This window comes from Rissa tridactyla, chromosome 14, assembly GCF_028500815.1.
Source record: "Rissa tridactyla isolate bRisTri1 chromosome 14, bRisTri1.patW.cur.20221130, whole genome shotgun sequence".
Lineage (NCBI taxonomy): Eukaryota > Metazoa > Chordata > Aves > Charadriiformes > Laridae > Rissa > Rissa tridactyla.
Window position 1 is genome coordinate 15,490,833 of NC_071479.1, and position 9,973 is coordinate 15,500,805.

Sequence of the window (9,973 nt, forward strand, 5' to 3'; positions counted from 1 at the left end):
AAGCACAGCACGGAAAGCACAGCCCAAAGCCCTTTAGACCCAGCCCACAAGGCCAGGTTGTGTCTACCAAGACAGACAAACCTTCCCCATCCCTGTGGTTTCACTCCTGCTCTCTCAGCAGCTGGAGACAGCAGGGGAGAGGGGCAAAAAGCCTGCCACGCCAGGGCTTCCGACCGTCTCGGAGGACACTCACCTCTCCTCGGTGACCCCCACGTATTGATAGACAGGGCCAGGCTGCCTGAGGCCTTTCATCTCTCTCTGCGGCAGCTCCTTGAAGTAGGAAGCGGGCAGCCGGGAGGCGGCGTAGGTCACTGCATCACAGGACACCAGCCCAGGGTAGTGCACCATCATCCGGGCAGCCAAGTTCACCTTCTGGCCAAGGACTGCCAGAGGGAGAGCACGCGTTAGAGAGAGAGAGCATGCGTCGGTGTGGCCCGTGCCACCAGCCCCGCGGCACCCTTCCAGGCCAATACCTGTGTATTCGTGTCTCAGCGGGTGGCCAGTGACTCCGCAGAACATCGTCCCTCTGGTAACTGCCACAGACATTGTCCTGGCACACAGGGAAACAGCAGGGCTTGAGCAGCGCCCCAGGCGCAGTCCTGCCCGCCTGGCTTCATCCCTTCCCACACCTCCCCTCGGTGCCAGCCTGGGCCACCGGCTGTGCTGCCCTGCCAGCGTGGGTCTCGGGGACGTGGAGAGCTCAGGGGTGCAACATCTGCAGGTTGCAAGGGACAAGGGGCAGGGGCAGAGCACAGGCAGGGCCACAGCCCTCTTGTGAGCAAAGAGAGAGGGAAGAAGGCGCCCGCCATGTCACCGCCTGGCGATGACAGCCACTTGGGATCAGGTGGCTGGGCCCCATCCCCGTTCATGGGGCAGTGGCCCAGAAGGGCCTGCCTCTGGCCGCAGCGGCCTCTGGCCCTCACGAGGGCTCTTTCCAGCACGGTGGCCAGCAGAGTGTGCTTGGAGGGACTCCGTCTGGCTGCCGTGGGCTGAGCCCAGGGGTTGCCTGCACCTCTCAGGGCACTGCCTCCTTCCTGCCAGGGACAAGGGAGAGCAAGCTAGAAGGCACATCTCTTTCTGGGAAGCCCCCTTGCGCCGTCCCAGGCAGCATGCACCCCGCCGACCCCCGCCACACACTCACTCTGTTTCCTTGAGCATGGTGGAGCACGAGTTGAAGATCTCCAGAGCACTCTGCAGGGCGTGAAGGCTCTCGCAGGGCAGCTTGTTTCCAGGGAGTCCCAGCACGCAGAGGAACGCGCAGCCCTGCCCAGGACAGATGTGGAACATGTTGCTACAGCGCCTAAGAGGGAGTCTCTCCCTCGCGCTCACTGCCCACCCTCTGGCGCTGGGGGAGGCCACCGTTCCCCCCCACTCACTTTATCACACAGGAGGACTTTGTTGATGTGGCCCTTGTGAGGAGAGAGGATTTCTAGCATCACCCTGCTGGCCTCCTTGAGGACGGTGCTGAGATGCTCCGAGCTGGTACCTGCAGCAAGCTGCAGCTGGACAAAGATGCAGGTGACTGGCCGTAGCTCAGAGAGGAGGTCCATGGGCAGTCCTGCATCGAGCTGGAAGACAAGAGCACGACGGCTTCACCAGCCTGCTCTCCCGGGCTCTTACTGCCCACACCAGTACCGAGGGAGAGCAGGCGTGCTGGCGATAGCGGGTAATAGCAGAGGAAGGGATAAATCCTCCTCTCAGTGCAAAAGGGCGGGCAGGCCGCCCAGCCTGCGGCAGGCAGACGCCGAGTCATAACACAAATGACAAAGGAGAGAAGGCTGCTCCACTAACACGCCATCTGGGGACCGGTACGGACATGAGGGGAGACCCTCAGGGATGCTCCAGGGACTTCAGGGGAATCTCCCTTTTATCCCACCGTTGTGTCCGTGGCACACCCAGAACCATAGCCACGGAAAAGACAGAGGGACAGGAGTCCTCCTCCTGCCACCCATGTCTCTCTGAGGACAACGCAGACAATGGTGCAGCACCGGTGCCCCCGGGCTCAGTTTCCCTGCGTTGTCATCGCAGGGCGCATTTTCTTTGATTGGTCTGTTCCCGTAAGAGCTCCATCTCTGCAAGGCACCACTTCTTCTGCCCTCCGAAAATGCAGCCCCCAGCAGCGGTGGCCTTGCCGTACCTTCCCGAGAGCAGCGACTGGTATGTACTTCCTAAGCACATCCTTGGCGTTCAGGTCACTGGGCAAGAGAAGAGCAGGCCTCATGGCACCTGAGGAGAGAAAAGGCAGGTGGTCGCTGGGTGGACGGGACTACGAGCCATTGCAAAGCAGGGCCTGGCCCTGGAACCGGGGGAGAAAGAGTCTTCTGCGCTTGCTCATGTTGCCACCTCCAGATGCTGAGGGCAGAGCTCTCCCCTGGAAGGAGGAGGCGGCAGCAGCCACCGCCCTGGGAGGCCCAACAGCATGACTGCTAACGGACAGAGGGAAGAGGGAGGAGGTGGTTCCTCTCTGGCCCCTGAAGCAGCAAAGCCCCACCTTTCGGGACAATCACAGAGCAAGGGGAAGTGGGCACTCACCTTCCCTTTTTGAGCGGTGTCTCACTGGGTCTTGTACGAGCTTGCGTAAGGCGTCTTGGCATTCGGACCAAGGCATCGGATCCATGCCCGTCACCTGAAGACACACAGAATGAAAGCACTGCCACTGGCCTCCCCAGGACTCCCAGGGGACAGAGCCTGCCCTCCACCGTCACTGCCCAGAGAAGGGGAGAAGTAGCCCACCTGGCTGGATGGGACAGCAGTGCTTCCTCAGAAGCACCGGAGCTGGACAGCCATTCTCCAAGCATGCCCATCTCCAAGCAACCACAGCTCCATGGCCCACAGAGGACATTGCTGCTGGGGCTCAAACCCTCCCAGCGCCTCCTGACCCCTCAAAGCAAGAAAGCCCAGCCCACGGTTACCCTTGAGATGGAAGGACAAGACCTTCCCCTGCCTGCCCGCTTTCCCACCTACAACTCTCTCCACATTCATCTCCTCAGCCTTCCGACACCTCCCTCCTTCATGGCCAGGCCCAGGCCCTCAGAATGGCTCTCGAGGCCGTCCCATCCACCTGCCTGCACAGCTCTTGTGCCTGCGAGATGCTTGATCCTCAGCCGGTGCTGCTCACAGAGCTCCCAGCAGGTGGCTGAGAGGACAACTTCACCTGCACCCGCAACCTCTTCGGCGTCACGAACTTCAGCCAGGCACGGGCCAAAAATGCAGAAGTGTTGCCAGCTCTCATCTCCGAAAACCGGGAGGCTCATGGTCCCTGCAGAGATCCCTGGGGAGAAGGAGAAGCAGAACTGACACAGGAACATTTGGAACTCCACAGCCCCCAGCATCTCGGCTGCTCAGAAGCTCCTCTGAAGCCCAGCGGGGAGACGGGCATTACGGAGGGGTAGAGCATCCTCCCTCCTCCTGGGGGAGACGCTGACACGAGTCCCTAAAACAGGCGTCTAGAAATAGACGAACCGAGTTGACATTGAGAATGTGTTGAGTGCGCCAGGCGTCATCCCCAGCTGCCTGCCCCAGAAGCCCAGCAAACCAGAAGCACCCTGTGGCATGGCAGAGTGCCACACAGCTGCGTCTGGCACAGCGCCCGTACCTATCTTCAGTTGGATCTTCTGCCCCACATCTGTGTCACGCCTTCCGTACTTCTTCTGGATCTGCTGGCTACAGTGCAGCACCAGGCTGATGGTCCTGGCCACCTCCTGGGGTGGTGTTCTCCACAGCACCAGCACAGCATCTCCTGGGGAAAGGGAGGGAAAGTAAAGGCTCTGCCGAGACCTGACTCTCCCCGACCTACGGTCTGGTTCTGCAGAGACAGCAGAAACCAGCTGCTGTGCAGAGGAAGATGGGCTTGTGGGAGGCCATCGTCCTGGAGGACCATGTCCTGGGCACCGGGACACCTCTCCTATCCCGGGCCAGCCACAGCAGCAGACGGCTGGCAGCGGTGACACCCCCTGTCCCGAGCGCTCCTCTGCAGCTGCAGCACTGGAGAGAGGGCACTGCTGGAGGGGTGTGTGCGTGGCCAAAGAGCTGGCTCAAGGCGCTGCACAGAGCCTCTTGAGAAGGAGCGCAGAGCAAACGGCCGCCACAGGAGTTAAATGTTACAGCTCAGTGCCCGAGGTCATCGTCCCAAGAACCTACCAGCAAACTTCAAGATGTCTCCTCCAAAAATCAGGAACTCTGTGGACAGAGGGAAGAAAAGGCAGAGTCATGTGGACACCTTCTTCCAGAAGCCACCGAGCAAGGCCCTCTGCCTGAGGGGAGCACTGGGGCAAGGGTGCACTGTGGGGCACAGCTCAGGAAAGCACCGCTCCGGCCTCTCTCCCAGGCTCATGGTGGTCACAGCCCTTGTACCCGCACAGCAGGCAGGGAGGCAGGGCCTCCAGATGCCACCAGACCTCAGAAAGGTGAAGGCTGGAAGGTACCTCTGGGGTCCATCTGGTCCAACCCCGCTGCTCAAGCCCGGCTGCACAGAGCCAGCTGACCAGGACGGTGGCTGATGGTTTCAGAATAGCTCTAAGGAGGGAGACTTCACAAGCTCCCTGGGCAACCTCTGCCAGTGCTAAGTCACCCTCACAGTCGAAAAGTGTTTCCTGATGCACAGAGGGAACCTCCTGTTCCACTCTGGGCACCACTGGGGAGAACCTGGCTCTGTCCTCTTTGCACCCTCTCTTCAGGTTGTAGGCACGTTTCTAAGGTCCCCCCCGCAAGCCTTCTGTTCTCCAGGCAAACCAGGCCCAGCTCTCTCAGACTTTCCTCATAGCACAGACGCTCCAGACCCTGGAGCACTTGCTGGATGCCCTCAGCCTGCTCTGGGCCCTGACGCAGCACTGAGACGGCTGTTCACGCCAGAGGCACCGAGGTGGCTGCTGAGAAAGTGGGTGCCTCCTCGGCCGCAGCGGGGAGCAGAAAGGACCCGTGCTGGTGCTGACCCGCCAGCAGACCCTGGCTGCGCTCACTGTTCCTCACAGAAAGCCCCAGCCCTTCCAAGGAGGCAGGACCAGGCTGCCTCCACCCTCCACCATCACGGCCCGATGCCACACAGTCCTGCAGCACGGCTCCTACCCTCCAAAATGTCGCACAGGTACTCATTGAGCGTTTGCGCCAGCTCATCAGTGCCTCTGTCCACGCCGCTCCTCTGCACAAATTTCTCGGTCAACGCAGTGAAACCTGGAACAGGGACATCCAGAAATCAGGAAATGCCCATGTGGGCCAAAAGACCTGGCAGCTGTTTCCACGATGCCCGGCCCGAGAGCCTGTAGGGGACACCTTCCCGTGCCAGCTCCGCACTGGTGGCAGCCATGATGGACCGCCCAAGGTCACCCATCCCGCTCTCTGTGGGCATCCCAACAGAAGACCTCAGCAGTGACAAGATGACCACTCTGTCTGAGGGGCTCCAAAGGGCCTGCTGTGTCCCCACATGGCTCATGTCCGTGGCTGCTCCTCCCTGCTCCCCCCACCTGAGATATCCGCAAAGAGCAGCACTCCGTGGACACTCTGAGCGGTGTCGTTGCTCCTGAGGGAGCTATCAGCAAGGAGCGAGGGGAGGAAAGCGACTGCTTTCTGCAGGTCCCCGTAGTGACGATTCCTCTCCCAGGCAGAAGCCATCGTCAGCGCCCTGCGGCACACGGGGTACCTCAGGAGAAGACGGCCGTGCCCAGCCGGGAGGAGGACGAGGACCTCACTGCACAGTGCAAGCTGCACACTGAGCCCGGGGCCTCTGTGCGGGGCGACTAGCCCTCCGCCTTCCCGGGGTGGTCACAGTCACCAGGCGGCGGCCTCCTCTGCAGGTCATCGCTTGCCCGGCAACTCACCTCACGCATCACAATCGGCTCGCAGTGACATCTTCCGTCTGTCACCGCCATTACCCGGTGTCCTGCTGTGAGCGACACAGCACTAACTTCTCTTGTAATGCTGGGGAAAACTGCACTTCTAGAACTCTCTTGTCTGAATTTGGGAAAATATGTACTTCATAGCCAGCTAGCCTATGGGGGATTAGCGGTCTCGGTGCTTTTAAGCCTTCCCAGGTGTAGAAATGAGGACTTGAGGCACTTGACCCAGGCTGGCCCACAGCATTATTTCATACCACGAAATAATTTCATACCATGAAATAATTTCATCCTTAGAGAGAGAGCTTTTTATTTTCGTCTCCTTCTAGATACAGAAATTAATATTATTTTTCAATAGCTATCAAAAGAAGAGCTTGTTCTCTATTCCAGTGCCTCACACCCAGAGTTACAGGTTTGAACGTTTTTTAAACACTGCGACCCCCGCCCAACTTCCAGACATTTTGGGGCTGTGACCCACCTCTTTTGGGGGGAACTCAGCATAACCCGCACTTCCCCCCTCGCCTGCTCCTCCGCCATGTGGGCCGGGGGACGGAGAGACAGGGAGAGACGAGGTGGGCGGAGGGGGAATGGTGGGGGTGGCAGAGCCGGCAGTACCTGGCCATCCCGGCCACCGCCGTCTCGCCCCAGCAGGCCTTTGCCACCGGCCAGAGCGGCCTGGAGCATCGGCGAGCCGTCCTGGCGCCGGAGAACATGGGCCACATTCTCTCGGCACTCGCTTTCCCACCCCGCCTCCAGAAAACTCATCCCTTTCTATGGAATTTAAAAAATCACTCAGTGCTGCAACATCCCACTTCTTTTTCTTTGTTGAAAAGGAAACAGCCTCCAGGTTTTCTGCTGAAAAACTCCCAGTCCTCCCAGCTGGCAGGGCTGCCGCTGACTCCAGCCTTAGTGGGAGGCCCGTCTTGGTTTCTGGAAGGCAGCCGGTTTCCCTTTGGAATCGTTAAGGGCTAGATAAAAACGTTCCTTTGAGGTTTATTTTGAAAAATACAAGCCTTGAGAAGCCCAAGGAGAACGTTCCCACACGCCTTCTGCTTTGGGGACAGGAGTTTATCGAGGCCCAGACCTGAGGATTGGTCCTTTCAAGAGAAAAACAGAACCAAAATATAGATTATTTTTCTTTCCACTGGACATGAATATTCAGCAAAAATTAAACAAAGTTATCAAAATCTGGTGGCTCGGAAACAAAAAAATCAGCCTTTTTTATACTGTTGGGAGAGACAAGATGCCTTTCTTTCCATTTCCTTCCTTCAACTAATCAAACCCTCCATGTTCCCTCCCAAATGCCATGTTAATTTATGCAAATAAGCACCAATTAATAAAATAAACATGCAACGGGTGCTTTAAATACGACCGAGATGCCTTGCCCAGAGCAAGGACTAGTCCCTGCAGAGAGCGAGCAACCAGTGCTCCCCCAAACTGACCATCGAGTCACAAGGTCTCGCTTGTGTCTAGAGATCCAGCCGTGGTTGCTACCCGGTCGAAGGCTGCTGTTAAAAAAACTGTGGGCACCCAGACAGAGGCCCCCACGCAAACATATGGGCAGCCAGGCCTCTGGCTGCAAAGAGTGCCGGAGCCTGGCACTCGCCATGGAGGGCAGCAGAGACAACACTTGTGTCAGATGTGAACAGGTAAATGATCTGCTCATTCTGGTGGCTGAGCTGAAGGAAGAAGTGGAGAGGTTGAGGAGTATGAGAGAATGCGAGAGGGAGAGTGACTGGTGGACCCGCTCCCTGAGAGAAAGGGAAGAGGGTGAGGCCCCACACAAGTCAGAGGACCCCCTCCCCTCTCGTCACCAGGCAATAGGAGGGGATCGCAGAGACGAGGGGGAATGGAAACCGGTCCCTGCGCGGGGAAGCAGGAGAATGCCCTCCCGGCCCCTCCCACCTTCCCAGTTACCTTTGCAGAACAGATATGAAGCCCTGCAGGAGGAACTGGCTGTTGGAGAGGAGGATGATACACCCAGGCCAGGAACGTCAGAAAGACCAAGTCGCCATGGACCCAGCATCACAGCTGGCTCCAAAAGGAAAAGCAGACGGGTCATTGTGGTGGGTGACTCTCTATTGAGGGGGGCGGAGGGGCCAATATGCCGTCCAGACCCACTTCACAGGGAAGTCTGCTGCCTCCCTGGGGCACGGGTCAGGGATGCGTTAGGCAAACTTCCGGCCCTAGTAAACTCCTCTGACTACTACCCCCTCTTAGTATTTCAGGTGGGTAGTGACGAAGTGGGTAGGAGGAGCCCAAAATCGATTAAAAGAGATTTTAGAGCCTTGGGGCGACGGCTTAAGGGGTCAGGAACACAAGTTGTATTCTCCTCTATCCCTTCAGTGGCAATCATGAATGAGGAAATTAACAGGAAGAGGCAACAGGTCAACCCGCGGCTCCGGGACTGGTGTTATTGGCAGGGCTTTGGGTTTTTTGATCACAGGCTGCTATATGAGTCACCTGGCCTGCTGGTGGCAGGTGGGACGCACCTGTCCCAGAAGGGGAAAAGAATTTTGGGGCAGGAGTTAGCAAGGCTCATTGACAGGGCTTTAAACTAGATATGAGGGGGGAAGGGGAGACAACTGGGCCTGTCAGGAATAAATCCAAGGGAGGCATGCCAGGGCTTGAAGGATGGTGGGCTAGCGAGGACTCTCACTCTGACATTTCATTGGAGAGAAGGGATAGACGCTTAGAAATCATGGAAGCACCTGAAAGGGGTCTGGTGGGAAATGGGGCCCACACTCACAAAAAGGTGCTGGAGTCATTAGCACATCTGAAGTGCATCTATACCAATGCACGCAGTATGCGCAACAAACAGGGGGAGCTTGAAGCCATGATGCACCAGGGAAACTATGACACAGTGGCTATCACAGAAACGTGGTGGGATGCCTCACATGACTGGAGTGCCACAATCCATGGCTACAAGCTCTTCAGGAGGGACAGACAGGAAAGGAGAGGTGGAGGAGTGGCCCTGTATATTAGAGAATGCTACGAGAGCTCAGAAATCGAGTATAGTGATGACGGGGTGGAGAGCGTTTGGATTAGGTTAAGGGCCGATAAAGCTGCTATCGCTGTGCGAGTCTGCTATAGACCTCCCAACCAAAGCAGTGAGGCGGACGAAGCTTTCTATAAGCAGCTGGGGGAAATCTCGCGATCACTTGCCGTTGTTCTTGTGGGGGACTTTGACCTCCCGGATATCTGCTGGCAATACAGCACAGCTGAGAGGGAACAATCCGGGAGGCTCCCGGAATGTGTGGAAGATAACTTCCTCACACAGCTGGTAAGTGAGCCCACCAGGGAAGGTGCCCTCCTGGACCTGCTTCTTGTGAAGAGGGAAGAACTTGTAGGGGAAGTAAAGGTTGGTGGCTGTCTAGGGCACAGTGATCGTGAGATGATTGAGTTTCTCATTCTTGAGGAAACAAGGCGAGGGGTTAGTAAAACTGCCACCTTAGACTTCCGGAGGGCAAATTTTGACCTGTTCAGAAGACTGCTGGACAAAGTCCCTTGGGAGGCTGCCCTGAAGGATATAGGAGCCCAGGAAGGCCGGACGTACTTCAAGAGAGAAGTCTTAAAGGCACAGGAGGAGGCTGTCCCTGTGTGCCGAAAAACAAGTAGGCGGGGAAGGAGACGGGCCTGGCTAAATAGGGACCTTTGGCTGGACCTCAAGAACAAAAGGAGAGTCTATGACCTCTGGAAGAGGGGGCAGGTCTCTCATGAAGACTGTAAGGATATAGCGAAGCTATGCAGGGAGAAAATTAGGAGAGCCAAAGCGCAGCTCGAGCTCAACCTCGCTACAGCTGTTAAGGATAACAAAAAATGTTTCTATAAATTCATTAACAACGAAGGGAGGATTAGGGAAAATCTCCCTCCCTTACTGGATGCAGAGGGAAACATAGTCACAAAGGCTGAGGAGAAGGCTGAGGTGCTCAATGCGTACTTTGCCTCAGTCTTTAGCAGTGGAACTAACTGTTCCCTGGGCACCCAGCCTCGTGAGCTGGGAGACAGGGAGGGGAAGCTGCACGAGGCCATCGCAATGAAAGAGGAAGTGATCTACGACCTGCTACGCCGCTTGGATGCGCACAAGTCTATGGGACCGGATGGGTTACATCCAAGAGTGCTGAAAGAGCTGGCAGACGTGCTCG

At 57.3% G+C, this 9,973-nt stretch overlaps 1 long non-coding RNA gene across 1 annotated transcript; it reads right to left on the reverse strand.

Moving 5' to 3' along the window:
- Positions 1-262: 262 nt before the first annotated feature.
- Positions 263-1,256, reverse strand: LOC128917725 (uncharacterized). The gene is made up of 3 exons (XR_008469333.1): positions 1,142-1,256; positions 474-550; positions 263-383 (listed from the first exon to the last, which is right to left on the reverse strand). It is a non-coding gene; the product is annotated as an uncharacterized LOC128917725 (long non-coding RNA).
- Between the last annotated feature and the right edge of the window lie 8,717 nt (positions 1,257-9,973).